We start from the raw sequence: 22,845 nt of genomic DNA, 5'->3' as shown, positions 1-22,845 counted from the left end.
AAACTTTCCGACTGTTGGACCAAAAACGTTTTCCTTTCCTATCTTCGCATTAAAATCTCTCAGAACGATTTTAATATCATGGAAGGGGCAGCGGTCATATTCGTTCGCTAGGCGTAGGAAATGTTCTTGATTTGCTCGTCCTTGTCTTCCTTCGGGGCATGGGCACAAATAAGGTTGATGTTGAAGAATTTGGCTTTTATGCGTATTGTGGCTAGACCCTCATCCACCGGAGTAAAGCTGGACACAAGGTGATTAAGTCTCCGAATAACCACAAATCCACAACCAAATTCATGCCTCGTGTTATGGCAGCTATAGTATAGTTCGTCAACGTTTGGTGTTGAAGTGACGCCATTCTCAGTCCATCGCACTGCCAGTAAGGCGATAATACCTCCCTTGTACTTCTTTAATAGATCCGCCAGCGCGTGTACTGCACCTTCTCTATAGCGAGTGCGGATATTCCAGGTGGATATCCACAAATCATGGTCCTATTTTCGTTGGCGTGTGTCGTTTTTTTACTTTTCCTTTATTTCTCATGTGATTATCTAAGTTTTCCGAGTTACTGGCCCAGCGCCCCAACCGCATGGGTTTTGTGGGATTGCACACGAATCCCTCGCTGTCGTCAGCCGCTTGCTCCAAGGTTCGACGCTCGCCTCCAGTCACCCTAACCTGGGAATAGACGCTGATGTTGGCCATTGGTTATTTGAAGGCGCCAATAACTCGCCTTGTATCTCGAGTATCATTGGCACTCAGTATTTGGATAAGAGCCAGTGCCACCTGGCACCTCACTGACACTCTCCTCTCGAAAATCGCTGACTGCCCACGGCCGCATTTGCAGCTACTCTGCATAAAAACGGAGCTTTCCTCCATCCGCCCAGTAGTTTTCAGCTAAGCTTCCCGTGATAACGATAGACACCACACAAGTCGGAGCTCAAAGCTCCCGCCTACGTAGTGCTCATATTAATCCCGTGTCTTAATTATATATTCACATTAAAAGTTAAAAAAGATGTAACTGAAAATTATATCTAAGAGCCAATTCTGTAGCGGGTAGCCGAATCTGAAAAAATGCCACATTTTGGCCTCAAACACATAACAGATAAATGCGAAAATCGCTTTGCTGCCGCAAACTGTGTGCAAAACTCGTTTTGGCAGCTAAGTCAAAACTACTGTACTCGCATATTTTTGATCGTCTTTATATTCTATGTCGAATTAACCATGTCCGCCCATCCGTCTGAGGAAATCACGACAGCGGTCGAACGAATAAAGATATTCGCTTGTATTTTTCCACAAATACATCTCATTGATGTAGGTCGTTAGGGATTGCAAATGGGCAATATCGGTTCAGATTGGGTTGAAGCCCCAATATAGACCGATCCCCGATTTTGACTTCTTGAGCAGCGAGAATTTAATCCGATTGGGCGGAAATTTTGCAGAGCTTGAAGGACTTGTGGGGGGTGGGTAATGCACCCTCCAAAAAGTTCTTGCCCCTCCAAGAATTTAAAAAATTACATTGGTTTTGACAAAATCTGCTCATTTCTTTGCTGTTCAAACGGGCTTAGTCCCTCCTCAGAAAGCTGAGCTGGCTTCGCTTATGGGTATTTTTCTGCTACGACTTCAAATACTCATACCAGTTATGGTCAAAATCGGTCTATAACCCAATTAGATGTCTTGGGCCACTGGAAACCACAATTTTCATCCAATTTGGCTGAAATTTTGCATGTGATGTTCTGTTAGCCCCCATATTAACCGATCTACCGATTTAACGTCTTGAGCACCTGAAAGCTGCAATTTTTTTCAGGATATTTTGTGCACAGTGCTGATAGATTTCGTCGTGGGGGCGGCTTCGCTCTGTATGTGAGAAACTACCTGACTACTCAGTTACGTACAAAGTCTAACCCAGGTGGCCCAATTAATTATGCTTTTGTTGAGGTGTCTGCTGCCGATAACAAGCTCCTAGTGAAATTTTATCTCTGTCCTTGAACCTCTCTCTTTTTATACCCTCCACCATAAGATGGGGGGTATACTAATTTCGTCATTCTGTTTGTAACTACTCGAAATATTCGTCTGAGACCCCATAAAGTATATATATTCATGATCGTCGTGAAATTTTATGTCGATCTAGCCATGTCCGTCCGTCTGTCCGTCCGTCCGTCCGTCTGTCTGTCGAAAGCACGCTAACTTCCGAAGGAGTAAAGCTAGCCGCTTGAAACTTTGCACAAATACTTCTTATTAGTGTAGGTCGGTTGGTATTGTAAATGGGCCATATCGGTCAATGTTTTGATATAGCTGTCATATAAACCGATCTTGGGTCTTGACTTCTTGAGCCTGTAGAGTGCGCAATTCTTATCTGATTGGAATGAAATTTTGCACGACGTATTTTCTTATTATATCCAACAACAGTGCCAAGTATGGTTCAAATCGGTTCATAACCTGATATAGCTACCATATAAACCGATCTTGGGTCTTGACTTCTTGAGCCTCTAGAGGGCGCAATTCTTATCCGATCAGAATGAAATTTTGGACGACGTGTTTTGTTATGATATCCAACAACTGTGCCAAGTATGGTTCAAATCGGTCCATAACCGGATATAGCTGCCATATAAACCGATCTTGGGTCTTGACTTCTTGAGCCTCTAGAGTGCGCATTTCTTATCCGATTGAAATGAAATTTTGCACGACGTGTTTTGTTGTTATATCCAACAACTGTGCCAAGTATGGTTGAAATCGGTCCATAACCTGATATAGCTGACATATAAACCGATCGTGGATCTTGACTTCTTGAGCCTCTAGAGGGCGCAATTCTTATCCGATTAGAATGGAATTTCGCACGACGTGTTTTGTTATGATACCCAACAACTGTGCCAAGTATGGTTTAAATCGGTTCATAACCTGATATAGCTGCCATATAAACCGATCTTGGGTCTTGACTTCTTGAGCTTCTAGAGGGCGCAATTCTTATCCGATTTGGCTAAAATTTTGCATGACGTATTTTATTTTTACTTTCAACAACTGTGTCAAATAAGGTTCAAATCGGTTCATAACTTGATATAGCTGCCATATAAACCGATCTGGGATCTTGACTTCTTGAGCCTCTAGAGGTCGCAATTATTATCCGATATGCCTGAAATTTTGTACGATGGATCCTCTCATGACCATCAACAAAAGTGTTTATTATGGTCTGAATCGGTCTGTAGCCCGGCCCGGCCGAACTCAGCACACTTTTACTGTTTTCTTTTAAATTCAAATATACAAAGCCACAATTTTTAGTTTTTTCCGTTAGTAAGTTATTCATTCAAAATCTGTGATGCATTGTATAGCTATAGATTCTTAGTTTAAGGTGTTTACTATGTACAATTGTTGGAGATATTACCCGCACTTTAATTATAAGAATTTTATATTCTTGTTGTGCGGGTGTAAATAAATAGATTATAAATTATTTAAACACGAATTTGGTTGAAATTTGGCACAAGAACTTCTGTTCTGACTTTTAACATGTCCGAATCGGTCTATAAGCAAATGTAGGCCCCATATAAATCGATCCCCGCATTTCGGTTCTAGAGCCCTTAAAACCTCAATTTTCATTCGAAATCAGGAACAAAGACTCGATTTATGACTCCCAACATCCATGTTAAGTATGATCCGAATACGTCTACAAGCTATCGCCGGATTATACTGCTTGAGCCCCTATAGGCCTCAATTTTCACCTGATTTGGCTGAAATTTGTTATAAAGACTTCAGTTGTGACTTCCAACATCCATGACAAATATGATTCGAATCAGTCAATATTCTAATGAAGACCTCCTAAATTACACATACCCCCATATGACGTCTCGATTTGATTGTCACAAACAAATTTAAACGCAAACTGAGTTAATGTGGGTAAATTTTTAGCCGCATCCAAGTTGGTGGGTATCCAAGATTCGACCCGACCGACCTTAAGCACGTTTTTACTTATTCTAGTTGTTGTCTTCGGCATTGATGACAAAACGATTTTGTGCAAATGTCATTCGTAAACTGACAGGGTAAAATAAATGTGGATTTTTTTCATTTTTCTTAAATTTAATTCGATTTCCCTTACGGCGCCAGTGGTCTGCAGCGGTGAAGTGACCGGCAAATAAAATACAAAACACACAACAAGACATGGCTTACGAATATCGCAATTCGTATAATGCAAACGATGCACAGAACGTTTTCATTAACAACAGCAGCCAGAAAACAGAAGGATGATATTTTCAACCATTGAATGAGTGAGCAGAAGATGCAGATTAAACAGACAGATAGGATCCTGCCAGGGTGCTAGCAAATTAATTAAAAAAGGGGTTAACAATTTAAAGAGATGACTGATAATGGACTGCACGTAACAAAAATACCAAAAACACAATTTACATGCGTGTGTATCAAATTAAGCTGTTGTCTGCGATACAGATTTCGAATTATGATACGAAAAGGATAAAGGCTGTGTGCAAAGGAATGAAATAAAAAAAAAGGCAAATAACAATGGCGCTGAGTTTGGGCAGCCCGAAGGGCCTACTACAAAGGATGTTCCATCAAGCGTTTGTAATTTAGTACGGCCCTTATTAAAATCGCCTAACTAAATTGGTGGTGTTATGTGGCTATGATTACAATGAAACAAGTAAAAACGTGTCAAGTTCAGCCTGGGCGAATCTTGGATACCCACCACCATGGATTCCGCTAAAAATGTACCCTTATTAACTGGAGTTTGTATTTGAATTATTTTAAAGCAATCAAATCGGGAATTTATTGAGGTCTCAAGAAGTCATATCGGTATATCGGTACATAGGACTGGCACTTATGTTGTAAGTTAAAAGATAGGGATTTGGGTCAAATTTCAGCCAAATCGGATGAAAATTAAGGCTTCTAGGGGCTCAAGAACTCAAAACCGTTGATCGGTTTATATGGGGTATATATCTGTTTATAGCCCGATTCGCATAATACTTCTAATGGACATTGGAAGTTATAACACAAGCGACCGATAAAAACTTGGATAAAATTTGGCACTTTTGTAAGTTATAAGATAGAGGTTTGTTCCAAATTTCAGCCAAATTAGTTAAAAACAAGTAAAAGCGTGCTAAGTTCGGCTGGGCGAATCTTATATACCCTCCACCATGGACCGCATTTGTCGAGTTCTTTTCCCGGCATCTCTTCTTAGGCAAAAAAAAAAAAAGGATATAAGAAAAGATTTGCTCTGCTATTAGAGCGATATCAAGATATGGTCCGGTTTGGATCACAATTAAATTATATGTTGGAGACCTGTGTAAAATGCCAGCCAATTCGAATAAGATTTGTGCCCTTTGGGGGCTCAGAAGTAAAATAGAGAGATCGATTTATATGGGATCTGTATCAGGCTATAGACCGATTCAGACCATAATAAACACGTATGTTAATGGTCATGAGAGAATCCGTCGTACAAAATTTCAAGCAAATCGGATAATAATTGCGCACTCTAGAGGCTCAAGAAGTCAAGACCCCAGATCGGTTTATATGGCAGCTATATCAGGTTATGAACCGATTTGAACCATACTTGGCACTGTTGTTGGATATAATAAGAAAATACGTCGTGCAAAATTTCATTCCAATCGGATAAGAATTGCGCACTCTAGAGGCTCAAGAAGTCAAGACCCCAGATCGGTTTATATGGCAGCTATATCAGGTTATGAACCGATTTGAACCATACTTGGCACAGTTCTTGGATATCATAACAAAACACGTCGTGCTAAATTTCATTCCAATCGGATAAGAATTGCGCACTCAAGAGGCTCAAGAAGTCAAGACCCAAAATCGGTTTATATGGCAGCTATATCAGGTTATGGACCGATTTGAACCATACTTGGCACAGTTGTTGTATATCATAACAAAACACGTCGTGCAAAATTTCATCCCAATTGAATAAGAATTGCGCACTCTAGAGGCTCAAGAAGTCAAGACCCAAGATCGGTTTATATGGCAGCTATATCAAAACATTGACCGATATGGCCCATTTACAATACCAACCGACCTACACTAATAAAAAGTATTTGTGCAAAATTTCAAGCGGCTAGCTTTACTCCTTCGGAAGTTAGCGTGCTTTCGACAGACGGACGGACGGACGGACGGACAGACGGACGGACGGACAGACGGACAGACGGACGGACGGACAGACGGACGGACGGACAGACGGACGGACATGGCTAGATCGACATAAAATGTCGCGACGATCAAGAATATATATACTTTATGGGGTCTCAGACGAATATTTCGAGTAGTTACAATCAGAATGACGAAATTAGTATACCCCCCATCTTATGGTGGAGGGTATAAAAATTGAGGCTTCTAGGAGCTCAAGAAATCAAATCGGGAGATCGGGAGATTATATGGGAGTTATATAAGGTTCTAGACCGATTTGATCCGTACTTAGCACTGTTGTTCGAAGTCATAACAAAACCCTACATGCAAAATTTCAGCAAAATCGCACAAAAATTGCGGCTTGTATGGGCTCTAGAAGTCAATCGGGAGATCGGTTAATATAAGAGTTATATCAGGTTTTAGACTGATTTTAGACTAGCCACAGTTGTCGGAAGTCATAGCAAAACACCAATGCTAAACTTCAGGCATATGGGACAAAAATTGCTAGTAAGGGCTCAAGAAGTCAAATCAGGAGATCGGTTTACATGGGAGCTATATAAGGTTATAGACTGATTCGGACCGTACTTAGCACAGCTGTTGGAAGTCTTAACAGAAGACTACAAAATTTCAGCCAAATCAGACAAAAATTGCTGCTTGTAAGGGATCAAGAAGTGAAATCGAAAGATATCGGAGCTACTATACAAGGTTCTAAACCGGATTCAGAACATCGAGACGACCAATAATATATGTACTTGCCCCAAAGCAAGTTTCCTTACCTTCAACGATATTTTGACATTCATTAGAAGAATGTTGCCCCGACCGACACGGGATAGCTATGAGCGCCACAAAGGCTGGAACTTGGAGCTCCGACTTGCGTGGTGTCTATCGTTATCACGGGATGCTTAGCTGAAAGCTACCGGACGCGTCCACAGGTTACGGATAGTGGAAAGCTCCGTTTTTATGCGGAGTAGCTGAAAATGCGGGCAGTCAACGATTTCAAGAGGAGAGTCTCAGTGAGGAGTTAGGTGGCACTGGGTCTTAATTAAATTCTGAGTGCCAATGATACTCGAGATGATAAGGCGAGTTATTTGAGCCTTCACATAACCAATGGCCAACGTCAGCGTCTGCTCCCAAAATAGAGGCGGCTGGAGGCTAGCGTCGCATCTTGGAGCAAGCGATTCGCGACATCGATGGATACATGTGCGATCCCACAAAACCCATGCGGTTGGGGAGCTGGATCCAAACCCCGCAGGTGGAGGGTTACTTTTGTTTCTCACTCTGTGCCCATGAACAAATTCACAGATTTCAACATCAAAATATTCAAAAGGCGACGAGGCTGTCACCCGATCAAACCACGAGGAAACAAATTGATCACGTTGTGATAGATGGAAGACATTCATCCAGCGTGTTAGATGTACGATCGATCCGTAGAGAGAATTTCGATTCGGATCATTACGTTGCAGCAAAGGTTCGCACCCGTTTGAGCATGGCGAGGCAGAATGTACGATCTGACACTGCACGGAAGCTGGACATTGGAAAGCCGCAAACACAACAGATGGCAACGGCATACTCCACTCGACTGACCCAACTGCTTGACGAAAACTAAGCATTGCCCACTCCATGGAAAATGCCTCGAAATTCGTACTTGATACCGGAAGCCCACACCAAAAAACCCATTGTACGACCTATTGTAGACTGTGGAGATGCTACTAAAGCCAAGAATGCTGCATACAGAGCAACCCTGTAATCAGTAGCATATTTACCCCTAGTCAGAATTAGGTCCAAGTAGCAGTGACCCGAGTGAAAAACAACAAGGCAGCAGGAGCCGACGGATTACCCGCTGAACTATTTAAAACCGGAGGCTATGCGCTGATAAGGCGTATGCATCAGCATGTCAGCGCAATCTGGCTACTAGAACGCATAACCGATGATTGGAACCTCATCATAATATTTCCCATACACAAGAGAGGAGACAAGACGGAATGTGCCAACTACAGAGGAATAAGTCTCCTCCCCATCGCAAACAAGATACTCTAGAGCGTACCATATGAAAGGTTCAAACCTAAAGTCAATGAGATAATTGGGCCCTATCAATGCGGCTTTAGTCCTGGTCAATCCACCCTGGACCCGATATTCACACTGTGCCAAGACCTAGAAAACACCCGAGAAGGACAAATCAACACCTACCATCTCTTTGTTGACTGCAAAGCCACTGCGCCAAGACCTAGAAAACACCCGAGAAGGACAAATCAACACCTACCATCTCTTTGCTGACTACAAAGCCGCCTTCGATAGCCCTATATGTTCAGAGGTATTTAAGGCCATGTTTGAGTTTGGTATCCCTGCAAAATTAATAAGACTCTGCAGGATGACACTTGCTAATACGCGTTCCTCAGTAAGAATAGGAAATAATCTTTCGGAACCATTTAATACCAAACGAGGTTTCAGACAAAGAGACAGCTTATCGTGTGAACTATTTAATATCGCACCGTATATGATCATACGACGTGCAGATGTGAATAGATGTGGCACACTAATCTCAAGAGAACACATGCTATTCGCCTATGCCGACGACATCGATATCATAGGTCGGTCATCAGAAGAATCGAAAGAGGGTCGGTGAAAATGGATCTGGCAGTAAATGGAGATAAGACGAAATGGATGGTTTCAACTACCAAAACGCATTGTACAGTCGAGCAAATAAATAAAATGGAGAAAGTTGGGAACTAAAACTTTGAGATAGTCAGCAACTTTATTTATGCTACCTTGGATTGAGTAAACAGTTTAGAAACAAGGCCACCTCTCGACAGACGAAGATTACACTATACAAGACACTGATACTACCCGTGTTGTTATATGGTTCCGATGCATGGGTACTTGTGAAAGCAGACGGGCAGTGTTTGGGAGAAAGATTCTTCGGTTGCGTTGGCTGGGTCATGTTGTCAGAATGGATGAAGAAGCTCCAGCAAAGAAGTCATTTGAAGGCAAACACGATGGTGAACGCAAACCGGGACGACCTTAAGCCTGATTGAAAGATCAAGTGGTGGGAGACATCTCGAAACTTGGTGTCACAGATTTTAGAATAAGCGCAGAAGATCGAGTCGCTTGGAACGCTATTCTATATTCGGCTAATGAGACAAATGTTCTGTCATAGCCAATTAAAGTAACGTAAAGTTTATCGGCACTAGACCTTAAATCGCGAGATCGATCTATATGGCAGCTATATCTAAATCTGGACCGATCTGGCCCAAATTAAACAAGGATGTCGAGGGGCCTAACATTACTCTCTGTACTCAAATCAAAAGATCGGTCTGTATGGCGGCTATATCCAAATCTGTACCGACCTATGCCAAATTGAAAAAAGATGTCGAAGGGCCTAACATAGCTCACTGCCCCAAATTTCGGCGAAATCGGCCTATAAATGCGACTTTTATGGGCCCAAGACTTCGAATCTAGAGATCGGTCTATATGGCAGCTGTATCGAAATCTAGGCCGATCTTGGGCAAATTGAACAAGGATTTCAAGAAGCCTAACACAACTCGCTGTTCCAAATTTCAGCGAAAGCGGATAATTAATGTGGCTATTATGGGCCAAAATCCATAAATCGGGAGATCGGTATATATGGCAGCTATATCCAAATCTGGACCGATCTGGGCCAGATTAAGAAAAGATAGCGAGGATCCTTACATAACTCACTGTCTCAAGACCTTGATTCTAGAGATCGGTCTATATGGTCTATCGGTCTATCTTGAAGAAGGTTATCGAGTGGCTTAAAAAACTCAAGTGTCTCAAATTTCAGCAAAATCGGATAATAAATGTGGCTTTTATGAGCGTAAGATTTTAAATCGGCAGATCGGTTTACATGGGGGCTATATCACGATATAGTCCGATATAGCCCATCTTCGAACTTAACCTGTCTATGGACAAAAAATTAAACTGTGCAAAGTTTCATCCCAATATCTCTATTTTTAAAGACTGTAGCGTGATTTCAACAGACAGCCGGAAGGACATGGCAACATCGTCTTAGAATTTTACGACGATCAGGATGGATGGATGGGATGGATATTTCGATGTGTGGCAAACGAAAAGACAAAATGACTATACCCCCATCCTTCGGTAGTGGGTATAATAGCTTAAGCATGGTACTAAGTACTACTAGTACGGTTTGGCCTTATTTATTCCTTCTTTGCTCACTTACCGCAAAGCAAATAATTTGAAATGTCTTCAATGGTGTACTTACCTAGAAAGAAAAATGTAAAAAAATAATTTAAATTAATTTCAAATGTAATTATTTACATATTAAATATATGTAAAGTAACCGTCGAGTGGAGCGGGTCGTTTCGCTCCTCAAAGAAAAATATTCGTATCTCGGTATAGGTACCACCTTTTACGAAAAATTTTAAAGCCTTTTTTGGAGTTGTTTCAAAATGGACTCCAAAGACCCAACAGCTGCGGTGGTTGCGTCAGACCGTAGCATGTTGTCCTCCTCTCTCTGTAGTCGAGAGTAATGCTTCAAGCCCACAACCAGTCGTCAGAATAACAAATGAGGAAGCAACGGCTAAACCAGAGGGATACACAGTTCGTCCCCAGCCTTTGAGCTTTGTTTTTGAGTGTCGCCTTGCAAAAAATGCAACTCTGCACACAAATCCCACAAAAGCAACGCGGTAAAGTTCAAAAATGTTCAACTGTGATGCTTGAAAGTAAGCGCCATTCAGTGCTGCCACATGTAGAAAGTGTTTTTATTCTACAACGTTAAAAAAAATTGTTAACTTTTGCGTGTTGATTTTTTGGCACTTGTTTGCAGAATTGCATTTTTCAACACCACGCCCCTCATTCTGTTTTGGCCTAGCGCCATTCAGTGCTGCCACATGTAGAAAGTGTTTTTAGTCTACAACGTTAAAAAAAAATTGTTAACTTTTGCGTGTTGATTTTTTGGCATTTGTTTGCAAAATTGCATTTTTCAACACCTCGCCCCTCATTGTTTTGGCCTAAAAGGTGGTGTTTCCGACTCGGATTCAGATAGCTACAGTGTCAATAAAATAGTCATCGCAACCGAATCGAGAGATGGGGGCAGCGGCATGGCGGCAGTAGTTAGCGAGGGATTTGCTCTAGCAAGAGGGCCGAGAAAGCGAAGAAGGACACAGAAGAGTATGCACCGGCAAAGCAATCGGGCGAAAGTGCAGGATGATGGAAGGGATAGAACTGACATTCCAAACACTTCTACGGAAGCTGGAAAGAGGATCAGATCTCCCGAAGAGCATAACACTGCTAGGTTTAAGTGGCAGTCTGCCATCAGACTCACATAGACGTTTTCGTCCATTGTGATACGATAACATTTCTAAAACCCTGAAAAAGGAAAATAACTCCCCGCTTTCAAATTCTCTGGGAAGACAATGGAGACTTCAGACAGAATTCTGCGGAGGAGACAAAGTCGGAACAGAAACGAAGGAAGTGCGCAGGACCCTTGAGTCTTAATGGAGGACTGTAACTTCTAAAAGAACGACACAGCCATCACGGAAGTGGGAGATAGTCGCTAAAAAAAAAGTAAGTAGCCGTCCTCGTACGTCAGAGTGGCAAGGAAACACAACAGAGATGATATGACTCGATATCGACAGTGCATCCAGTAGGATTCCATCAGATCATCGGTCCCAGAAGCATCTGGTAAACGAATAGGTTTTCGATCATGTGTTGAACTCTGAAGGGGGTCCACCCATACGAATTATGAGTTGTCTGTATAGAGGGGACAACTTAACGCTGCGCTTTGCATCAGCGGAATGTGTTTATACCGTCAAAAAGCTCACGGATACTTCCATCACACTCCCTGGGGCGTAAAGCTCGACATTGTGAGAAAGATCGACATCCCCCAGCTCGCAAAGGCGACGGTCTTCATCAAGGATGAGGGCGGCAAATTCGCGACGGATGTCTTAAACAAGCACAACCAAGAGATAGCCGTGGATAAATGGGACGTCTTCCACAGGGAGGAGAAGGAGGAAGGAAATCTCCTTGTAGTTGGCATTGATCAAGTCTCCGTGACAAGTTTGGCTAAATCTAAAAACATGGCCCACTACGGGAGCAAGGCTGTCTTTTTCAAGATTGGGAAAACTAGAATAGGCAGAAATCCTCATATTGCAGTAGCAGTTTACTCAATACCGCCCAACAAACAGGGAGCTGACGACGAGACAATTAACGTCTCTCTCAATATTGGAAAGACTAGGGTAAGCAAAGATCCTAATACTAAAACATCAGGAAGTGCAGGGGCGAGAGACCCAACACAGCTAACAAATAGGGGCCCGACAACGAAACCATCAACGACTTTCTCGAGACTAGGAAGACTAAGATGGATAAAGATCCTATTGCTGAAACATCAGACAGTGCAGTGACCGAGAACTAAATGCCGCCTAACGTACGGGGAGACGAAGCCGAACCATCACCTACTCCCAAGAAGACCATTTACTTAAGATATGCAAGACTAGCATAGGCAAAGATCCTAATTTTTGAACATCAGGCAGTGCAATGACGGTAGACTTAATACAGCCTAACGAACAGGAACCCAATGGTGGAACCATTACCGACTTTCTCAAGCTTCGGAAGATTAGGATAGGCAAAGATTCTAATTGTAAAACAACAGGCAGTGCAGTGACGGGAAACTCAATGCAGTCTAAAGAACAGGCAGCAGACGATGAGACCATAGCTTCCTCCCAAGATGTCCATTTACTTAAGATTTCCTAATTCCTAATCCTAATTTTAAAACATCAGGCAGTGCAGTGACGGGAGACTCAATGCAGCCTAAAGAACAGGGAGCAGACGATGAGACCATCACCCACTCCTAAGAAGCCCATCTAATGGAGGACCAATGATTGGGGCCATCCTTATAAACCCCCAACTGAACAAAATGGCTACACACGTTCTGAGAAAATCAGCAAGGGAAAGATTCATATTGCCTTAATTCAGGAAACATGGACGACCCGGAACAAAATTTCTGGACTGAACGATATCAGCTACCAATTATTCTATGGTAACACTGGTACTCGGCCGAGTACATGCGTTATTTGCCATAAAAATTCAAATTATGTATTTTCCCCAGAGTTGTCCACGTCGGATGCAACAGTGATGAAACTGGGAGACGGTGGATCATATCTAGCATCACTTTATCTACCTTTCGACTCTCCGACACCGCCACCCTCGTCGGAGCTGCAATGGCTGGCGAGGAAGGCAAAACGGACAGGAGATGAGGTGCTAATAGGGGGCGATGCAAACTCTCACCACATTTCGAGGGGTAGTAACAACATTAATAAGCTGGGCCAAGTCCTGGCAGAATTCTTGATAACTAACGACCTAATAGCACTTAATATTGGTAACACCGCTACCTTTGTTAATAAAATTTGCGAGGAGGTTTTAGATGTGATAATATGTTCGGCAAATCTGATCAATGAGTTTCAGGAGTGGAGGGTCTCCATAGAGCACTCCTTCTCTGGCCATCACTACATAAGGTTTAGAATAGTACGGCCTGCGCCAAATCCGAAAAGCTTCCGTAATAAGTTGAAAATCAACTGGACAAAATTCGGAAGACTACTCAGAATAATATTTGGGCAAAATAATTTAGATTGTTCAAGAATGGAAGACATTGACGGCAATGTTATTGACACGATGAGGTCTTTCGCAGATAGTTGCAATCTTCGAGAAAGGAAATCCGCCCAAGAAAACCCTGGATGACCTAAGTCGTAGGGCATAATTATATTTTACATACCAAACTTCTGTCAAAACAGCAAAAATTAAAGCTTCTGGGAACCGAACAAGGATGATCTAGAGACCGGTTTACATGGGAGCTATATCAGGTAAAAGACCGATTCGGAACGTACTTGGCACAGTTGTTGGAAGTCATAATATTGTTTGCCCAAAAAGTAATTGCGGATTTTTCATATAGTCGGCGTTGACAAATTTTTTCACAGCTTGTGACTCTGTAATTGCATTCTTTATTCTGTCAGTTATCAGCTGTTACCTTTAGCTTGCTTTAGAAAAAAAGTGTAAAAAAGTATATTTGATTAAAGTTCATTCTAAGTTTTATTAAAAATGCATTTACTTTCTTTTAAAAAATCCGCAATTACTTTTTGGGCAACCCAATAGAACATTGCATGCAAAATGTCAGCCTAATCGGACATAAATTGAGGCTTGTAAAAGCTAAAGAAATCAAATCGGGAGATCGGTTTATATGGCAGCTATATCAGGTTATAGACCGATTTGGACCGTACTAGGCGCAGTTGTTGGAAGTCTTAACAAAAGACTATATGCAAAATTTCAGCCAAATCAGACAAATATTTCGACATGTAACTCAGAAAGTCAAATCGTGCGATCGGTTTATATGGGATATATACCAGGTTATTGACCGATTTGAGCCGTACTTGGCACAGCTGTTTTAAGTCGTAGCAGAACACTACGTACAAAATTTCAGTCAAATCGGACTAAAATTGCGGCTTCCGGGGTCTCAAGAAGTCAAATCGGGAGATCGGTTTATATGGGAGCTATATCTTAATCTGAGCCGATATGGCCCATTTTCAATCCCCAACGACCTACTTCAATATTAAGTATCTCTGCAAAATTTTAAGCGGCTAGTTTTACGCGTTCAACCTCTATCGTGATATCGACAGACAGACGAACATGGCCAGTTCGACTTAGAATGTCGAGACGATCAAGAATATATATATACAATATTTCGAGGTGTTACAAACGAAATGACTAGATTAGTATACCCCCATCCTATGGTGGTGGGTATATTTACTATGTCAATATACATTAGGGTGGGGCGATTTGAATATCTTAAGGGGCGCTTCGCGTTTCTGATTCTTGGGATTTTACTGAACAAAATAGGTCAGAAGACCATATGTCTAGGGTGAAAATAGAGCTTCCAGATTTTGACTAGCAGTTTCTTCTCAAACTCTCGTCACCTTTTTATACCCTCCACCATTAGATGGGGCTGTATTAATTTCGTCATTCCGTTTGTGACACCTCGAAATATGCGTTTAAAACCTAATAAAGTATATATTTTCTTGATCGTCATGACATGTTAAGTTCATCTAGCCATGTTCCTCCGTCTGTCTGTCTGTCGGAAGTACACAAACTTTCGAAGGAGTAAAGCTAGGCGCTTGAAATTTTGCACAAATACTTCTTATAAGTGTAGGTCAGCTGGGATTGTAAATGAGCCAAAACGGTTTATGTTTCAATATAGCTGCCATATAAACCGATCTTGGGTCTTGACTTCTTGAGTCTCTAGAGGGCGCAATTCTTATCCGCTTTTGCACGTAGTGTTTTGGTATCATTTGTGCTAAGTATGGTTTAAATCGGTTCATAACCTGATATTACTGCCATATAAACCGATGTCCCAACTTGACACTCTGAACCACTGGACTGCGCAATTTTTATTCGATTTGCCTGAAATTTTGAAGGTAGTATTTTTATGACTTCTAACAGCCATGACATATTGGTCATATTGGTCATTCTAAGAACTTAACAAATGCGATCCATGGTGGAGGGCATGTAAGATTCGGCCTGGCCGAATCTTAGTACTCTTTTTCTTGTTTTGGATATTTTGGTCTATAACAGCCAAACCTTTGTGATTTTCGATCCAATACTAAGACAAAAACTGTAGCCAAGACAAATGTTAAGAAGTCTCTTGTACATTATAAAAGCATTGGAATGCTCCTTCAGGCGGTTTTGGCCTTGTGAAAGTGCAAATTTTTTGTGAAAGTATTGATTACCCAATTTGTTGCTCTTACATGCGGACTTCTGTTATGACCCTAATTTATGCCATTTTTAATTTCTATTTATAGGAAGAAATCGTTCAGCGGACATGACAAAATATTATCCATATTGGAGTATATTTAATATCTGGCTGTAATAAATGGTTCTATCTGGGCAAACCTCATACATTTTTAGTAGTTTTATATGTTTTATCAAACTCTTTTGAATTGCTAATAACACAATATGTATTGTTTTTGTATTGTTATTGTTGTTGTGCAATTATATAAGCAAAGTTTTCAAATAAGATTTACATATTTAAAATAATCAAATGGGCTTTATGCGTTTATGTACATCTCTTGGTTCAGGAATACAAATAAACCATTGTTTATTTTAGCCGCAAACGTATGATGGTTCTATGAACAAATCTTATATTGATGAGCTTCTAAATATAGCAAATAATCAATACAGTCAATGTTTTGACAGACAACAGAAGTAAAAGAAGAAGACAACCAAGAAGTAAAATAAACAACACAAAAATGAATTAATATTTTGCATTCAATTGCAATAAATGAAATGAATCCACAGGGTTAGGCAATTTAAGTGTTGCCCATTTCAAATAAAACTACATAGTAACAAGTAAAAGCGTGCTAAGTTCGGCCGGGCCGAATCTTATATACCCTCCACCGTGGATCGCATTTGTCGAGTTCTTTTCCCGGCATCTCTTCTTAGGCAAAAAAGGATATAAGAAAAGAGTTGCTCTACTATTAAAACGATATCAAGATATGGTCCGGTTCGGACCACAATTAAATTATATGTTGGAGACCTGTGTAAAATTTCAGCCAATTCGTATAAGAATTGCGCCCATTGGGGCTCACGAAGTAAAATAGAGAGCTATAGACCGATTCAGACCATAATAAACACGTTTGTTGATGGTCATGAGAGGATCCGTCGTACAAAATTTCAGGCATATCGGATAATAATTGCGACCTCTAGGGGTCAAGAAGTCAAGATCCCAGATCGGTTTATATGGCAGCCATATCAGGTTATGAACCGACTTGTACTTTATTTGACACAGTTGTTGAAAGTAAAAATAAAATACGTCATGCAAAATTTCAGCCAAATCGGATAGGAATTGCGCCCTCTAAAAGCTCAAGAAGTCAAATCCCCAGATCTGTTTATATGACAGCTATATCAGGTTGTGGACCGATTTCAACCATACTTGGCACAGTTGTTGGATATCATAACGAAATAATTCGTGCAAAAACTCATTCAAATCGGATAAGAATTGTGCCCTCTAGAGGCTCAAGAAGTCAAGACCCAAGATCGGTTTATATGGCAGCTATATCAGGTTATGAACCGATTTGAACCATACTTGGCACAGTTGTTGGGTATCACAACAAAACACGTCGTGCAAAATTTCATTCTGATCGGATAAGAATTGCGCACGCTAGAGGCTCAAGAAGTCAAGACCCAAGATCGGTTTATATGGCAGCTATATCAGGTTATGGACCGATTTGAACTATACTTGGCGCAGTTGTTGGATATCATAACAAAACACGTCTTGCAAAATTTCATTCCAATCGGATAAGAATTGCGCACTCTAGAGGCTCAAGAAGTCAAGACCCAAGATCGGTTTATATGGCAGCTATATCAGGTTATGGACCGATTTGAACTATACTTGGCACAATTGGTGGATATAATAACAAAACACGTCGTGCAAAATTTCATTCTGATCGGATAAGAATTGCGCACGCTAGAGGCTCAAGAAGTCAAGACCCAAGATCGGTTTATATGGCAGCTATATCAGGTTAAGAACCGATTTGAACTATACTTGGCGCAGTTGTTGGATATCATAACAAAACACGTCGTGCAAAATTTCATTTCAATTGGATAAGAATTGCGCACTCTAGAGGCTCAAGAAGTCAAGACCCAAGATCGGTTTATATGGCAGCTATATCAAAACATGGACCGATATGGCCCATTTACAATACCAACCGACCTACACTAATAAGAAGTATTTGTGCAAAATTTCAAGCGGCTAGCTTTACTCCTTCGGAAGTTAGCGTGCTTTCGACAGACAGACGGACGGACGGACGGACGGACGGACGGACGGACGGACGGACGGACGGACGGACGGACGGACGGACGGACGGACGGACAGACGGACGGACATGGCTAGATCGACATAAAATGTCACGACGATCAAGAATATATATACTTTATGGGGTCTCAGACGAATATTTCGAGTAGTTACAAACAGAATGACGAAATTAGTATACCCCCCATCTTATGGTGGAGGGTATAAAAAGGCATTAAGTTCGCCTGGGCCGAACTTTGGATACCCATTACCTCGGGTATGTTATGTTATATGTTAACCCCCTTTCGTCACAATACGGTGAAAATTGGATAACTTACTTTACTTTTACCTTAATTGGCTATGACAGAATATTTGTTCCACTACCCAAACGTAGAATAGCGTTCCAAGCGCCTCGATCTTCTGCGCTCATTCTGAAATCTCTGACACCAAGTTTCGAGGTGTCTCCCACAACTTGATCTTTCCATCGGGCTTTTGGTCTTCCCGCTTTTCGTGTACCACCGTGTTTGCCTTCCAAAGACTTCTTTGCTGGAGCTTCTTCATTCCTTCTGAAAACATGACCTAGCCAATGCAGCTGTTGTATTTTGATGCGTGTAACTATGCTATCGTCGTCATATAGCTCGTACAGCTCATACGTCGCCTATATTCTCCATTATCGCAAACTGGTCCATATATCTTACGAAGAATCTTTCTCTCAAATACTCCAAGCAGATGAGGATCTGCGTTCACAAGTACCCATGCTTCAGAACCATATAACAACACGGGTAGTATCAGTGTCTTGCATAGTGTAATCTTCGTCTGTCGAGGGGTGGCTTTGTTCTAAACTGCTTACTTAGTCCAAAGTAGCATCTGTTTGCCAGTATTATTCTTCGTTTTATCTCAAAACTTGTGTCATTCGTTTCGGTTACGGCGGTCCCGGGGTAGATAAAGTTATTGACTGTCTCAAAGTTGTGGTTCCCAATTTTCTCCATTTTCTTTATCTGCTCGGTTGTGCAAGGCTTTTTGGGAGTTGAAACCATCCATTTCGTCTTATCTCCATTTACTGCCAGACCCATTTTCACTGACTCTCTTTCGATTCTTTCAAAGGCTGCAGTTACTACTTCCGGTGACCGACCTATGATATCGATATTGTCGGCATAGGCCAGTAGCATGTGCTCTCTTGTGATTACTGTGCCATATCTATTCACATCTGCATCTCGTATAATCTTCTCCAACAGGATATTAAAGAGATCACACTATAGGCTGTCTCCTTGTCTGAAACCTCGTTTGGTATTAAATGGTTCGGAGAGATTCTTTCGTATTCCTATAAGTGTCATCCTGCAGTGTCTTATTAATTTTGCAGGGATACCAAACTCAGACATGGCTTGAAATACCTTTGAACGTAAAGGAGTATCGAAGGCGGCTTTGTAGTCAACAAAGATATGGTAGGTGTTGATTTGTCCTTCTCGGGTCTTTTCCAGGATTTGGCGCAGTATGAATATCTGGTCCAGGGTGGATTTAGCAGGTCCAAAGCCGCATTGATAGGGCCCAATTATCTCATTGACTTTAGGTTTTAATCTTTCACACAGTACGCTCGAGAGCATCTTGTATGCGATGGGGAGGAGACTTATTCCTCTGTACAGGACATAGTATGCTGAAGTTTCAATCATCGGGTATGCGTTCTTCTAGCCAGATTGCGCAGATAAGCTGATGCATACGCCTTGTCAGCGTGTCACCTTCGATCTTGAATAGTTCAGCGGGTAATCCTTTGGCTCCTGCTGCCGGTTTGTTCTTCAGTCGGGTCACTGCTACTTGAACCTCATTCTGACTAGGAGGTAAACATTCTATACCATCATTAGGAATTCGATCTGCCATATCCTCTTCGCCGCCATCGTCGGTCACTAGCAGTTGGGTAAAATGTTCTTTCTATGTCCTCAGCATGCTATCTGTGTCAGTTACCGATTTCCTTGTTTGTCTCTGCAGGAGGATGAGCCTGCACCAAAGCCATCGGTTTGATGTTTAATTCTTTATTCAAGTTTCCGGACTTCATTCTTTATTCAAATTTCCGGACTTCATTCTGACTCCAGTACATCTCAATTTGCTCATACTACGGAATAGACGTTTCTCCTCTCTCCTTTTCTCCCGATAATACATCCGCCAGCGCATATACTGCACGTTCTATATGTAGAGAGTACGGACATTTCAGGTGAAGATCCGCAAATCATGATTCTCATAATTTTGGAGGGCGTGTTACTGGCCCAGCGCCCCAATCGCATGGTTTTGGTGGAATCGCACATGTATCGCTTTATTTCGCGAGCCGCTTGCTCTTCTCTATCTTGGCACTAACATCTCCCAGAAAGATTTTAATTTCATAGGTCATAATCTCTCTCTAGGCGCTCGTAGAAAATATCCTTGGTGTGCTCGTCCATGTCTTCCATCGGGGCATGGGCGCAAATATGGCTCATGTTGAAGAAATAGGCTTTTATGCTGGCAGCTATAGTATAGTTTGTCGCGGTTTGGTGTTGTTGTGACGCCATTACCTGTCCATCGCACTTCCTGTAAGAAGGGAATATCTGCCTTGTACTTCTCCAGCGCGTATACTGCACCTTCTCTATAGAAAGTGCGGACATTCCAGGTGCATATCCGCAAATCATGGTCCTTTTTTCGTTTACGTGGATCGTCAACGTTACTATTCCTTTGTTTCTCATAGTGATTCTTTTAGTTTTCCGGGGGCGGGCTACATGTGGGTTCGCACATGTATCCCTCGTTGTTGCGAGCCGCTTGCTCCAAGATCCGACGTTCGCCTCCAGCTGCCCTAACCGGGGAACAGATGCTGATGTTGGCCATTGGTTATTTGAAGGCGCCAATAACTCGCCTTGTCATCTCGAGTATCATTGGCACTCAGTATTAAATTAAGTATTGTTGTCCTATCGTAGGAAAATCTTACAAAATTCTATTTAATATTTCAATGGGTATCCAAATTAAAGTCTGACTAGGTTTCGAGATAAGTTCTACATATAAAAAGTACTACGTACACCAGGTGGTGTAGGGTATTTGCCTATCCTTACTAGTTATACCCTCCACCATAAGATGGGGGGTATACTAATTTCGTCATTCTGTTTGTAACTACTCGAAATATTCGTCTGAGACCCCATAAAGTATATATATTCTTGATCGTCGCGACATTTTATGTCGATCTAGCCATGTCCGTCCGTCTGTCCGTCCGTCCGTCCGTCCGTCCGTCCGTCCGTCCGTCTGTCTGTCGAAAGCACGCTAACTTCCGAAGGAGTAAAGCTAGCCGTTTGAAATTTTGCACAAATACTTCTTATTAGTGTAGGTCGGTTGGTATTGTAAATGGGCCATATCGGTCCATGTTTTGATATAGCTGCCATATAAACCGATCTTGGGTCTTGATTTCTTGAGCCTCTAGAGTGCGCAATTCTTATCCGATTGGAATGAAATTTTGCACGACGTGTTTTGTTATGATACCCAACAACTGTGCCAAGTATGGTTCAAATCGGTTCATAACCTGATATAGCTGCCATATAAACCGATCTTGGGTCTTGACTTCTTGAGCCTCTAGAGTGCGCAATTCTTACCCGATCAGAATGAAATTTCGCACGACGTGTTTTGTTATGATACCCAACAAGTGTGCCAAGTATGGTTTAAATCGGTCCATAACCTGATATAGCTGCCATATAAACCGATCTTGGGTCTTGACTTCTTGAGCCTCTAGAGGGCACAGTTCTTATCCAATTTAAATGAATTTTTGCACAAAGTATTTGGTTATGATATCCAACAAATGTACCAAGTATGGTTGAAATCGGTCCATAACCTGATATAGCTGTCATATAAACAGATCTGGGGATTTGACTTCTGGAGCTTCTAGAGGGCGCAATTCCTATCCGATTTGGCTGAAATTTTGCATGACGTATTTTATTTTTACTTTCAACAACTGTGTCAAATAAGGTTCAAATCGGTTCATAACCTGATATAGCTGCCATATAAACCGATCTGGGATCTTGACTTCTTGACCCCTAGAGGTCGCAATTATTATCCGATATGCCTGAAATTTTGTACGACGGATTCTCTCATGACCATCAACAAACGTGTTTATTATGGTCTGAATCGGTCTATAGCCCGATACAGATCCCATATAAATCGTTCTCTCTATTTTACTTCGTGTGCCCCTATCGGCGCAATTCTTATACGAATTGGCTGAAATTTTACACAGGTCTCCAACATATAATTTAATTGTGGTCCGAACCGGACCATATCTTGATATCGTTTTAATAGCAGAGCAACTCTTTTCTTATATCCTTTTTTGCCTAAGAAGAGATGCCGGAAAAAGGACTCGACAAATGCGATCCATGGTGGAGGGTATATAAGATTCGGCCCGGCCGAACTTAGCACGCTTTTACTTGTTTTTTTTTATTGTTGACTTTGCCATAACAAAAGAATTTCTTGTTTTAGACACTGCAAGACTAAAACGTAAAATGGCATATAGAAATATTTTTGTGGCATTTGAATTTTCATGTTGTGCATGTGTTCTTGAATTGTCGGAGCTGCTTTTGGCATCAGAAGCAAATACTTTTGAACAAAATATTGTTTTCGTGCGTCGTTTTTTTTTTTTTTTTTTTTCTTTAATTTTCAACCAAATGCAGTATAATGGAAAAACGATTTAAAAAACAAACTGAACTCATCTTTATGTTAAAGTTTAAATGGTTTAGAGCAAAGAAATAAAATAAATATCGTCGGTGTATTGATTTTGAGATAAATGGTTTTGAAGTTATGAAAATGAATTGATATAAAATATTGTGACCTCTTTTATTTACAGTTCCTAGTATTTTACACACTTGTTGGGAAATAATAAAAATTTTATTAAATTTTTGTTTCATTTCTTAAAACATAAGGTG

The 22,845-nt window shown here is 41.3% G+C and overlaps 1 protein-coding gene and 1 long non-coding RNA gene across 5 annotated transcripts in view; one reads left to right on the top strand and one right to left on the bottom strand.

Moving 5' to 3' along the window:
- LOC106090443 (peroxidasin) overlaps positions 1–22,845 on the bottom strand; it is a 420,275-nt gene that overhangs the window by 325,437 nt on the left and 71,993 nt on the right. The gene's annotated exons all lie outside the window — the stretch shown is intronic.
- LOC131994194 (uncharacterized) lies at positions 3,804–16,030 on the top strand. The gene is made up of 3 exons (XR_009396523.1): positions 3,804–4,019; positions 4,084–4,814; positions 15,945–16,030. It is a non-coding gene; the product is annotated as an uncharacterized LOC131994194 (long non-coding RNA).

Source organism: Stomoxys calcitrans, chromosome 1 (genome assembly GCF_963082655.1).
Source record: "Stomoxys calcitrans chromosome 1, idStoCalc2.1, whole genome shotgun sequence".
Classification (NCBI taxonomy): domain Eukaryota; kingdom Metazoa; phylum Arthropoda; class Insecta; order Diptera; family Muscidae; genus Stomoxys; species Stomoxys calcitrans.
Note: the sequence above shows the minus strand (reverse complement) of the source record. Positions and strands in the feature narration are given on the sequence as shown.